Here is a 13,933-nt window from a genome sequence, read left to right on the forward strand (position 1 = left end):
GAGCAATGTGTGTTTTGAGCTTTAGTAAGGTTTCTTTTACATATGTAGGTGCCCTTGTATTTGGGGCATAGATATTTAGGATTGAGAGTTCATCTTGGTTGATTTTTCCTTTGATGAATATGAAGTGTCCTTCCTTATCTTTTTTGATGACTTTTAGTTGAAAATTGATTTTATTTGATATTAGAATGGCTACTCCAGCTTGCTTCTTCTGACCATTTGCTTGGAAAGTTGTTTTCCAGCCTTTCACTCTGAGGTAATGTCTGTCTTTGTCTCTGAGGTGTGTTTCCTGTAGGCAGCAGAATGCAGGGTCCTCGTTGCGTATCCAGTTTGTTAATCTATGTCTTTTTATTGGGGAGTTAAGGCCATTGATGTTGAGAGATATTAAGGAATAGTGATTATTGCTTCCTGTTATATTCATATTTGGATGTGAGGTTATGTTTGTGTGCTTTCATTCTCTTTGTTTTGTTGCCAAGACGATTAGTTTCTTGCTTCTTCTAGGGTATAGCTTGCCTCCTTATGTTGGGCTTTACCATTTATTATCCTTTGTAGTGCTGGATTTGTAGAAAGATATTGTGTAAATTTGGTTTTGTCATGGAATATCTTGGTTTCTCCATCTATGTTAATTGAGAGTTTTGCAGGATACAGTAACCTGGGCTGGCATTTGTGTTCTCTTAGGGTCTGTATGACATCAGTCCAGGATCTTCTGGCCTTCATAGTTTCTGGCAAGAAGTCTGGTGTGATTCTGATAGGTCTGCCTTTATATGTTACTTGACCTTTTTCCCTTACTGCTTTTAATATTTTTTCTTTATTTTGTGCATTTGTTGTTTTGACTATTATGTGATGGGAGGTGTTTCTTTTCTGGTCCAATCTATTTGGAGTTCTGTAGGCTTCTTGTATGCCTATGGGTATCTCTTTTTTTAGGTTAGGGAAGTTTTCTTCTATGATTTTGTTGAAGATATTTACTGGTCCTTTGAGCTGGGAGTCTTCACTCTCTTCTATACCTATTATCCTTAGGTTTGATCTTCTCATTGAGTCCTGGATTTCCTGTATGTTTTGGACCAGTAGCTTTTTCCGCTTTACATTATCTTTGACAGTTGAGTCAATGATTTCTATGGAATCTTCTGCTCCTGAGATTCTCTCTTCCATCTCTTGTATTCTGTTGGTGATGCTTGTATCTACGGCTCCTTGTCTCTTCCTTTGGTTTTCTATATCCAGGGTTGTTTCCATGTGTTCTTTCTTGATTGCTTCTATTTCCATTTTTAATTCCTTCAACTGTTTGATTGTGTTTTCCTGGAATTCTTTCAGGGATTTTTGCGATTTCTCTCTGTAGGCTTCTACTTGTTCTCTAAGGGAGTTCTTCACGTCTTTCTTGAAGTCCTCCAGCATCATGATCAAATATGATTTTGAAACTAGATCTTGCTTTTCTGGTGTGTTTGGATATTCCATGTTTGTTTTGGTGGGAGAATTGGGCTCCGATGATGCCATGTGGTCTTGGTTTCTGTTGCTTGGGTTCCTGCGCTTGCCTCTCGCCATCAGATTATCTCTAGTGTTACTTTGTTCTGCTATTTCTGATAGTGGCTAGACTGTCCTATAAGCCTGTGTGTCAGGAGTGCTATAGACCTGTTTTCCTCTCTTTCAGTCCGTTAGTGGGACAGAGTGTTCTGCTTTCGGGCGTGTAGTTTTTCCTCTCTGCAGGTCTTCAGCTGTTCCTGTAGGCCTGTGTCTTTTGTTCACCAGGCGGGGTGCTGCCCAAGGGCTCTCTGTGGTGGCAGCAACCAGGAAGACCTGTGCCGCCCCTTCTGCGAGCTTCAGTGCACCAGGGTTCCAGATGGCCTTTGGTGTTTTTCTCTGGCGTCCGAGATGTATGTACAGAGAGCAGTCTCTTCTGGTTTCCTAGGCTTGTCTGCCTCTCTGAAGGTTCAGCTCTCCCTCCCACGGGATTTGGGTGCAGAGAACTGTTTATCAGGTCTGTTTCCCTCAGGTTCCGGAGGTGTCTCAGGCAGGGGTCCTGCAGCTCCTGGGCCCTCCCCCACGGGAGCCCAGAGGCCTTATACAGTTTCCTCTTGGGCCAGGGATGTGGGCAGGGGTGGGCAGTGTTGGTGGTCTCTTCCGCTCTGCAGCCTCAGGAGTGCCCACCTGACCAGGCAGTGAGGTCTCTTTCCCACAGGGTCTGGGAGCAGAGAGCTGCTGCGGGCCCGGGATCTGCGGGCGTGGGACCTCCGGCAAACACAGGACGTGCCCGGTCCTAGATGAACTCTGCCTCTGTGTGTCCCAATCTCACCAGGCAGCTCTCTTGCAGCAGACATGTTGGTCTTACCTGTGGTCCCGAGGCTCAAGTTTGCTTACGGGGTGCTGCCCAAGGGCTCTCTGCCACTGTTTGTTTTTCTTTTTAAAGCAGGGAATTAGCATATAGTCCAGGTTGTTCTGGGACCTTGAACTTGGAATCTCCTTGCCTCAGCCTCCTGAGTGTTCAAATTACAGGCTTACAATTTTCACATGCTGGGCATTTATAGATAAAATAAACCAGAGTGCTCTCATGGTTTAGGGTCCACTTCACTACCAAGGAAAACTCTTAAGGAGTCTCAAGTGTGACGTTCTGGAAAACGCTGAGCAGGAGTAATCTGATGCAATGTTTACATCAGCTACGAACGGCCATCGATGTTATTGTGGTAGAAATTTTAAAAAAAACACGCAGAATAAACTAGTAAGCAATAGAAAAAGGACAAAGTGAATGTATACGTGGGCAACTGAGCCATGACAAACCCCAATTGACTGTGACACCTCATAATCACAATCAACACAACAGGTAGGATGCATGGTACCATTGAGCTTGCTATGCTGAGGTAAACATCGTGTCGATTTAGAGCTAAGAAACATTTCCAAGCATTCATTTTTCCTTTAACAACATAGTATAGATTTGTCTTTAATGAACTCATACAGATTATAGCTTTAAATTTTAACAAATATAGTAAGAAACTGAATACCAGAGGAAAGGAGAACTTAGGAATGATTTGTTTATTCCTTCCATTTGAAGATAAGTCAACTCTGACCAGAAAAGTCAGAATTAGCCCACAAATGTAATATTAAAGTAATATAATTTACAGAAAATATTTGTTGAGAAAAACTGAGATTTATTTTTCTTCATCCTACCATTAGGATACTTTATTTTCAAAGATGGTCTCTACACACCCTACTTTAGGAATGGTATAATTGAATAATATGTCAAAACTCCCATGTAGAAATAATTTCCAGTCTTGCATGGAAAAAATTCTTAATTTATAGAAAATAATTTTTCACCACCATGAACAGAAACTATTTCATAAAGGACCCATTCATTCATGAATGAATGATTGAATGAACATAATTTCAGCTGCACAAACTCAGAGTGACATTATATGAGCCACCTTCTATTTCTACCTCATGCTGCAGAATGCAAGCTATAGCCAGCAGCATAGGAAAGTGAGTCTGGTCTTGTCCTTAAAGAATCACAAGCTCTCTCTGTGGCCAATAATGGAAAAACACTCCTGTAATCTCAGCAACTGGGAAGTGGCTACTGGAAGATGGGCTGTCTAGTAAAATTGAGGCTATCAGGGGCTACATGAAGAGCCATGAACCTTCCCATCCGATCTATGAGGAACACAGCATAGCTTATATAATGTAAAACACGTTACAAAGAAATCAACTCTGTAACTATCCACAGGAAAATATTCAGGAGCTGGGATTAGAGGGTCAGAGGATAAAGTGTTTGTGTTTCAAGCCTAAGGATGAGTTCAAGCTCTGAGAACTCACGTTTTAAAAGCCAAGTATGGTGCCCTGTAAATGCAATTCTAGTACTGTAAAAATGGAGACAGGCGGACCCCTAAGGTGAGCCAATTCTACTTGGGGAATTCCATGCCGCTGAGAGACTGGCTCAAAAATCAAGGTGAATAGTCCATGGTGAATGACAGGCAAGGTTGTCTTCTGGGCTCCACAAACACAAGCATGCATGAGTAGTCCCAGCTTTGTGATTGCTCTGAACGGGAGTAGCCTTGTGCATTTGCATATTTAACCAGTGGAATAATTGTACTTGTACACATGAGTATACACACACATTCACACACACATAGGCACACACACATGTAGAGAGAGAGAACATTCAAGTAAAATACTTAAACTCTAGAAATAACAAATGTCTAAAAAGTTTTGTTTTTAAGGACAACAACTGGATGGCTTTTCTAAACTAAAAGTAATTACAGGGCCAAGACAAACGTAATGCTATCGGTGCTTCTTCTTAGAGTCCAGGATTAGAGAGAAGGTTATCAGAAAATGGAGATAACTGGAGAAGCCTGTATATTGAGGAGTAAGGCAGAAGAATTGCACCACTATCTAATTCTTTAAAAGCAATCATGGTGTTAGGATTATACCAGCTTTCTTTTTATATTAGTTCTTTGAGAATTCTTTTTTGTTTTATTTATTTGCACTCCAGTCATTGCTCCCCCTCAGTTCTCCCTCCCACAGCTTCTCATCCCATTCCTCCTTCTCCTTGCCACAGATAGAGTGCTCAAAAATGTGGAATACATCATATGTTTGCACAGGGGCCATGCTTACCTTCTCTGTATCCTTTCAATTTTAGGATATGTGCTGCCGAAGCAAGCACATTCTTTCAGAATTTTATACAGTGTGTATTTAGATATTGATTTCCCTCCCCCAACTCTTCTCAGATGCACCTCTACCTATCCAACTTCAAGACCTCTTTTTATATGTTTCAAATCTAGAGTCCAATTTATATAGCTCAATTACTCATGCCAGGAGAAACTGCTACAGACTGGCCTACCCAACAGAGGCCACACCATTAAAAGGAAACAACCTTCCTTGCCAACCCGTATACAATGCCACCTCCTCAGCTACTGGTGAGAGGGCACCTCAGCTTGGTGCCCACACCAATATACCCCATTCGTGTGCCTATTTTGTCTGGCTTGAGCTTGTATAAGTTGTTCTTATTATAAAGAAGTCAGTACTAAAGTGTTTAGTGGTAAAATTATTCCACTGGTTAAAATATGCAAATACACAAGAAGACTACTGAAGTACTGAGTAGTCTGAAGACTACTCCCCTTCAGAGCAGTCACAAAGCTGGGACTACTCATGTTCCAACCAAAAATCTGTGGCTCCTCTTCGCCAGTTTAGCAAAAGAGCTTTGCGTAACCCAGGTAATTTGCTTGCTTATATGTCTTTGTTTATTATGACAATTTTGAGCAAGATGTAGCTTTGGGAAGCAGTGACCAGGAACAGACCTGCAGGGCAAGTGGCAGCATTCCTCATCCATTTCTGGTGATGAGATCATCTCAGGAGCTTTTAAAGCCCCTTCTGCATCTCTTCCCCACTTTCCAGAAGACAAAGAATAGCCAGAGAGCTATGCTCCTGCATCCTTTCTGGTCTTCCTAGAAACTAGCCCCAATTATGAAACAGTCTAGTTAGTGTTGCTCACTCTATAAGTGTCATTAGCACAAACTTCACTTTAAGAACTTAAAAAGAGAAGCTAGTCCTGTCCCTCAGGGAATTCTATGAGTTTTAAGAGTGTGTTAGTGGCAAGAACAAAATGCAATTCTTAGGACAAAACAGAGTGTGTCATAGTCTAACATTATTATTTTGTGAATTAATCTCCCCATACCTGCAGGACTGCTTCCTCAGGAATGTGTTCTCCAACAGACAAATTCTGAAGGTGGTTAATATATAAAAGAAGGCATTATGTCAACAAGAAATTATTTTAGCTTTTTTTTTTAGCACAAGTTAGGTGTTTTGTTTCTCTTACTGCAATCTTTATGGAGAAGTCTGGGAGCCTACATGTTCGTGTGCATTTGTTGCAACCAATATAACTGTAAAGGTAACAGTATCTTTTATCATTAAAAAAGCTAATTTTCTCATACCTCTTCAGAGTGATAGAAGGAATACTTTTCATATACCCCCATCAGTAAGCACAGGAGATTCTAAGGAAGGCACTGAACAATTTACATGCTTTGAAAGAGGAGCACTATCAGGTTCCTTTATGTCTTCCCCCATACCCATTAGAGACCTTTTTCACTGGTTAAGCCAAGAGTGGGCATCTACCCTCAAATCAATAGGCTATAGCTAGAAATGCAGATGTAAATTCTTAGTAATTTGTCATTGTTATATACCAATGGAGAATCATGGACAAGAAGTACTGAAGCCAAGAAAATGCTACAAATAGTCATTGGCACAACTTTATTGATATTAAGTAAAAATGGGTGAAGAAATAGGGTATCAGAACATATGTAAATGATTTATATGGACAGTAACAAATTAAAATCATATATGCTCTGAAAATATCATATGTAAGAGAAGAGGAGAAGGGTGAATTTTCACGTGGGAGTTAATGAGTATCAATCAATATAACGTGAGAGACTGTAGAAGAATTGCTGATTATTCGTAAACCCAGACTATGATTGACTCAATCCATGTTGGTATTATTTCATACTCACAGGTGGCTTCCATTTGCCAGAAATTAATGGTGACAGAAAGTACTTTTACAGACCATGAGCCTCCAAAGATAGCTTTTATGTTACTTGTACAATTGGACACCCCACCTTGGCCCTGTTGAGCTTATTATAGCTCATTCAGACATCTGAAAATCCCCTGACAATTTTGCTTCATACCAAATGGAGCCAGTGCTTTCAAATGGATCTCATTAAAGTTCTTATAAAGCCACTACGTGTTAGAAAGGGTTTCCAACCCAGATGGGTTCCTGCATTCGAACTTATCAAGCCTCTATACAGTACTATTCCTGATTAGCAATTTGTTCTCCTAAGAGCTTTAGAGACAGACCTTCTATCTCTGCAATTTCATCCCTTTCCCATTTTTCCTTTATCGGCACATTCAAATGTATTTTACTCTTATCTTGGATCTGTCACTCAGCATATGTCAACTTCAAGAGTGCTGGACTGTAGCTGTGACTGTCAGTAATGTTTCAGGAGGGAGAGGGGAAAAAAGGAAAGAGGAGGATGTCAGAATGCATACATCACATCTCGACAAGCTCCCTACCTTGATAAATAGCATTCTCATATGTTCTTCTAAATTATTTCCATCAGACAACCAAATGCCAGTCTATGCTTTTGTCTGGGGAAAGCAAAGAAACGTTCTTTGACTGTATCTTATCAAATACCATGTTCAATCTAACCATATCATCATTACCCTTTCATTCTCTAAAGGTTTTATTTAAGGCTTTTTCCTTTTTGATCTCCTCCTCCCTAAAGCTCACATCTTCTGCACCACGTGTGTTCTGCCACGACTTCCTTACTAACTCTGCTTTTTCTTTGACTTACCTACCATCCCCCACCCTTACTCATTCACTCTGGAAAACTGTCCTTGCTGTGTATTTTGAAGCTTCTGATTATGTCTCTGGTTCCAAAAGTCAAAATTACTCTTCTAGTGACAGAACTGCAATTTATCAACAGCACAAGAGTCTGGATCAGAGAGTGGCCTGCTGGTCCTTATCTGCTCAACTAGCTAGGTAGATAGACTGGTGAATGGGTGATATAAAAATGCAGCTAAGCATTGCTCCACAATAAGAAGAATGTCTGAGAAACGTGACAATAGGTGATGTTGTCCCTTGTATCTGAGCCTTGATGGCACTGCCTGATAATCTATGCACTTCAGTGACATGCCATTATACTGAATACTTCAGCCAGCTGTAATATAGTGGAAAGAATTTTGTATCTAAACATATCAAAACACATAAAGAACAGAATAAAAGGAAAGTGCAGAGGATAAAAAGTGGAATTCCTGTGTAGGGTAATTTTCTCTGTTGGAGCTCAAAGGGCTGGAGGTCGCACTAAGATATGACAAGAGGTAATGGCATGTGAAGGCCAAGGATGCTACCCTCCTCCATCCTGGGCTTGGATAGATATGATGCACTGAGGGGAAATTAAACTTGCAATAATAATAATAATAATAATAATAATAATAATAATGATGATGATAATAATAATGATAATCCTAAATTAGCATTAACATAGTAAAAATTTATAAAAAAACATTTTTAAAGTCTCTGACCTTTTTATAATAACAGGAGACATAGAAACTAAAATTAACCTGAGAGAAAAACAAAGAAACAGGAAATTGATAATAGTGTTTATATTTCTTCAGTGGGAAAGGAATTGAACTTTTTCTCATATACAATAATATCCACTCTTCTAAAACTTCAAACATGACAGAAAATAGCATTTTCCTCAAACACCATTTTTAAAGGAGTTTGAGCCATGTTGAATAACACCATACTTGATCCATTAATTGATAATTTTGCTACATCTTACTGTAGCAGATTTGAAGTCAGAAAGATCTCTGTATAAGTTCTGACTATCCTGCTAACTATCTATGTGACTAAGCCTGGGTTTCATATGAGGATTAAATGATTAAATGATCAAATGATTATTATAGGCCAGGTATATTGCCTAGAATGTATTAACTCTCTGGTCTTCCCAGACCCATGATGAGACATTTTTCTATATTACAAATAATGAAAGTAAAGCAGTGTGGTAGGAGATTTGCATAATGGCACAAATATACTAAGTTAGTTTCCTATGGAACTAGTGCAAAACACCCAGAAATTGGTGGCTTATAGCAAGCAAATATTTTACCTCACAATCAAAGACCAAAATTCATGTGTTTCATTAGACCTAAGCTCATATGCTGGCAAGAGATAATGTATTTTCTTACCTGCTGAAGCTTCTAGATGCTGTACACATGCTTTAACTAAAAGCCCCTCCCTTATATCACTCCAATCTCTACCATATTCCTCTACCAAGATTCCTCTTTCTGGTCAAATCCTCATTGCCTTTCTATCTTGTCTGTATTAGGGTTCTACTGGAAGTTCAGAATAACCTTCCATCATAATATCCTTAATCACACCCCTATCATATTGCAACATGATAGGGACATGCCTTAGAAGGACTTGAGGCCAGGTTTGCCCTTTCTACAAATGCTTTCTGCCTTGTAACTAACCAGTCCTTTGAAGACAATGTTAATCTCTTACAAAGATGAACCCTCATGAGCTAGCATCTTCCTGTAAACCCTGCCAACTTACCAGTCGACCACATCAATACTGCCATGCTGGTGACCATGCTTGATGTATGAAAACTTTAGGTAATACACTTAAACCATATAAAGCATGAATTAGCTGTTAACTAACCTTTGTATGCAATAGAACCATGCACAGTTTATGGGTGTATTGGAAGCCACAATCAACTACAATACCTACTATGTGCTTCATTGAAAATTTCATTCTAGGCATCCTGGGGCTGGGACCAACAACCTGCCTTTTTCCTTCTTATACGATAAGGACAAGGACATGCAACAAGAAATTAATGCTTTAGTCATGAGCCAATAGTCTTACCTATTCTTATTCTTAGCCACTCCTAAAGTCCCTACTTCTAAGTTTTGAAATAAGTTTTTACCCTCTCATGATTTTACAACGTGTAGTAAATCTCAATACATGAACCTTAAGAGATATACTTAAATCACAGCAAATAAACCTTAGGCACCAACCCCAAGACATCCGGCCTTTCTTTCTGCTGTATCTTAGTTACTTTTGTGCTTTGATTGCTTCATTCTGTCACCAGAGAGTAATCCCACTAGCTGGCTGTCAACACAGTCTTCCTGCTTGAACTGATCCAAAGATACTTTCAGATGTTACTGAAAAAGTTAACTGAGCCAACATCCCCAAGGCAGAGACAGTAAAATCACAAGAGGCCAGTCTAGCCTATAGACCCTTACTCAAAAAAAAAAAAAAAAGAAAGAAAAGAAAATAGAGCAAACACCAATCAAATGTTTAATGCAAACCTCTGTGTTGTCCAAATGTCTTAAAAAGCATTGATTCATGTCTTCGAATTCTAAATAGGAAATGAGGTTGTTGGGTAAATTTTGACTTTAGATGGACTTTAGGCATACCAGAAAACCAAACCACCCAAGAGGATTAGTCAAAAAATATATAACACAAGGAACTGTTCTTGGGGAATTTTGGATGCTGTCCTTCCAGAATGAGTCCATAATCAGAGACAGAAGGATGATCCAAGGAAATCTGCCTATAGAGGAGAGAATGCTTAGGATCACAGATCTGGAAATCAAAGAAGACCTTGGTGACAACAGAGACAGCTGTGAGTAGAAGGAATGAATGGCCATGCATTGATAAATCAGAGGCAGCATTCACCCTTGTGTAATTGCAGAAATGCAATCATAAAGTAAATGTTGATTGTATAATAAAATATTATTGTTAATGATAATTTTGATAAAAATTTAATAAAATCACTAACAAATATGAAAACAATATATGATAAATTATATTTTTTGAATAAATATATTAAGAAAATTGTAATATATGACATGTCCTTAGTGTATATTCTTGGTGTTTAGAAATGTATAAAAATAAATTCATACATAATAGAAAATGTAGGCTTAAAACAGATGAACAGAAAGATTAAATATTAGAAAACATTAAAAACGAAATTGAAAACTAAAACTGAGAGAGCTCTATGTGAAAAGCAAAAACATCCATAACCACAGAAACTACAGACCCATTTTGACCTGAAAAGTAACAAAAAGAGAAGTATGTTCATTTAAAGTCCTTTACTATGTTAAATAATACTTTTTAAAAATTAGATGGCATGATTTTCTGAAAAAGTATACTAGAGAACCAGTACAGAGAACTATCCTTAGCACTTGCCAAAGCTGGGAATGGCGTCAGCGTTCTACCACCATCCATGTGCCCTAGCGAGGCTGCACTGCCTATGGTGTGGACTCGTTTACCCATGACTTCAAGGATATAAGCATTCTCTGAGTAAGCTGAAAATCAGCTAAGGTGGGAGGCAGTTTTAATGTACTAGAGTTGGGAAACAATATAGATCAGATTTGCCCTCCCCCTCTTCCTAACCTAGCCAGTTGTTGGCTATTTGCCAACTCATTGCTGACTGGTGCTCAAACATTTCTCCATACAGATGAGTTGACTCACATGTTTAAGGAGCAGTTGTGTAAATAACTTGGAAAATGTTCCACGAATAAGGTAGAAAACACATACAGGGCACTCCCCAAATGCTAGACTTACCACAAGTCAAGTGCAACAATCTGAAGACAAGGTGCCCATTGTGAATTCATACAGAAGCAAAGACAGAAGCGAAACAGATGCAAAGGTAGCTGTGGTTGAGAGTAGTATGTGGATATAGAAAGCCAAATGAAAGTCAGGGTGGTTCTTAGAAATTCAATAATTCCATGCATAATATTTAAAGGGTTACTGAGGAGCCATGAGTTCCATCCCCAGGTTATTCAGGTAGAAAGATAACAAAGTGAAGAAATATAGTGAAGGGGGGGAAGAAAATAACCAGTGTATGTCTGTTACACTACAAAGGAATAAGTTCTGAACTCTGTTGGAATTAAGTTAGTTGCTACTTGATACTGATCAGTTGCCCATGCATATAAACACACAGACTCAGAAACAAACAATAAGCATAAAGCCCCCCTTTGCTTTCCTTTCCATCAAGGATAAAACTCCCGTTACCCTAAGTTTCCAGGAGATGTGTTTATGCAAAAGAAAAATTGAGTAGAAAAAAATTACATAAACATACATATACATAGGTATGTATATATAGGGAAAAGAAGGCAGCAGAAGATAAACTAAATGAACAATAAATAGGACAGGGATAGAAAATGCAGGTAAAGAAGAAAAGATACCAGGAAGGAGGAAAGTAAAAAAGGAAAGAAGGGAAGTAAGCAAGAGTAAACACACAGACACACACACACACACACACTCTCTCTCTCTCTCTCTCTCTCTCTCTCTCTCTCTCTCTCTTATCCACTCTTTTTCCCCTTCCTTGTTAAACAAAAAGAGCAACAACAAAAAGTAAATAAATCTGTAAATGATCAGAGTCAGCCTTGAGTTCATGGACAGCAGCATCTCTTTCCCACTCACACAGGTCTACTTGCCTCATACTGACTAACACAGTAGGCATCTCCTTAAGCCGAGTAAGAGATATACAGACTCATACTAAATTTCATTTCAAAATGAAAGTGTATTAATTTACTAATAATGCCCGAGAAATGGTGACAGTAAGGGTGGAAGTGGGATATTTGGATATACATGCATGCAAATACCATCATAGGGCCTATCAACATGTAAAACCAATGTGCACTGGGAAAAATGGATATTGAATACTCCCCACACAGATATGAGCTTAGCTGGCATATCCACAGCCCTAAACTTCATTCCCATAACTACAAACAGATATAAAACAAAACCCCCAAAGTTCCGACTCAGGTCAATTTTCACCATAAGAGACGCAGACAACTGAAGGCTGGAAGCCTTTGAGGAAGGGCCTTGCTTGCAGGGGATTAGCCAAAGCCATCAATGCCACTAGGTTGTCCATGCTCAGCTGACCAGCAGGTAGGACCCACTGACTCATTTATGAATTCAGGGAACAATAGTCCTGAAGGGGACTGGGTAAGGAACAGGGCAGGCTTTTGAAAATGACTCCATGCCTTTGAGCTGGAAAACTCTATTTTAGAACCTAAGAGCCAAACTCAATCCATCCTCTGCTGAGATTCACATTGAAAGAGGAAGGCAGAAAGAGCAGGGAGACTGTCCTAGGGATTTTTAAAAAACGTTTTTCTTGCAATACCCAAGAAACATTAGTTGTTTTGCATGTATTATACTAAAGATTCCTGAAGTTGTTACTCTTCTGGGGTGGGGGTGGGGGAACAGGAGGGAAAAGTAGCAGCGACCATAGTTACTAGTGTTACTGGGGAGCAGGGGCCTTGGTAATGGCAACAGGTCAGATCACAGTTACGATTCTCAGAAACAATTATTTCACACCTATTCTGAGTAAGAATCTTGGACATGGTGTGGAAGAAAATGCAATGAAAACTACCATGTGTGTGAGGCAAAAATCTTAGAAAGAAAAGCTTCCTGGGAAGATTGTAAAATGTATCAAATGCTTCTAAGAAGAAAGAACTCTAGGGGAAATGGGGAAGAAAATAGAAAGCAGCAGGAAAGACAGAAACGTGGCCCTACATGTTGTGAATACTCAGCCCTGGTGCGCTCTGGGGTCTGAACTGTGTTCCCCCAAAATGTGTATATTGATCAGTAAGTTCCAATAAGGCAGAGTGTGACTGCATTTGAAGAAAAGATTAACTGAGGCTTTTAAACAAAGTCCTAGTCAAGCCTGTCCATTATCATTGTACAAAGATAGGGTGGGAAGCAAATGATACTAGGGCACGCACGCGCGCGCGCGCGCGCGCGCGCACACACACACATACACACACACACACACACACACACACACACATACACTCAAATACACATATGCAAAAACACACACACTCAAATACACACATACACAAACACACACACACAGAGTGGAAAAGATGGAGACAGAAAGAATGGAAATGATGGGGGAGAGAGAGACAGATGTAAAAGCACCACAGTATAGCAAAAAATTGTGCAATCATGGAAACAGAAAGGAAAACCCTGCAAATTGAGCTGGGGCATCTAGCTTTGAAACTAGGGGAAATACTCTTGAAACCATGCAATGAGTGATACTATAAATATTTTAATATTTTATATTTTAAAGTATTTTGAATTTAAATTAAAATATTTTACAATAGAGCAGGGATTAGGAATGATTCAGTCATTAAGTGTTTATTATACAATCAAAAGACCTGAGTTCAGATCCCAGCATGGCATCTAAACTTGAAATGGTGGTGGAAGTCTGGGACCCCAGTGTTGGGAAGGAAGAGACAGGAATATCCTTGGGCTTGAGGGCCAACCAGTATAGCCAAATTGGTGAGCTAGAATGTCATTGTCCAAAAAATAAGGCAGAGAGAGACAGAGGGAGACATTACCTACGGTCTTCACCCAGCCCATGCACACATGCATGTGCACTAGTAGACATTTGTC

At 39.4% G+C, this 13,933-nt stretch overlaps 1 pseudogene; it reads right to left on the reverse strand.

The window, feature by feature from the left end:
• Nucleotides 1–4,542: 4,542 nt before the first annotated feature.
• LOC120100184 (U6 spliceosomal RNA) lies at nucleotides 4,543–4,636 on the reverse strand (annotated as a pseudogene).
• Between the last annotated feature and the right edge of the window lie 9,297 nt (nucleotides 4,637–13,933).

Source organism: Rattus norvegicus, chromosome 1, assembly GCF_021556685.1.
Source record: "Rattus norvegicus strain SHRSP/BbbUtx chromosome 1, alternate assembly SHRSP_T2T, whole genome shotgun sequence".
NCBI classification, from domain to species: Eukaryota; Metazoa; Chordata; class Mammalia; order Rodentia; family Muridae; genus Rattus; species Rattus norvegicus.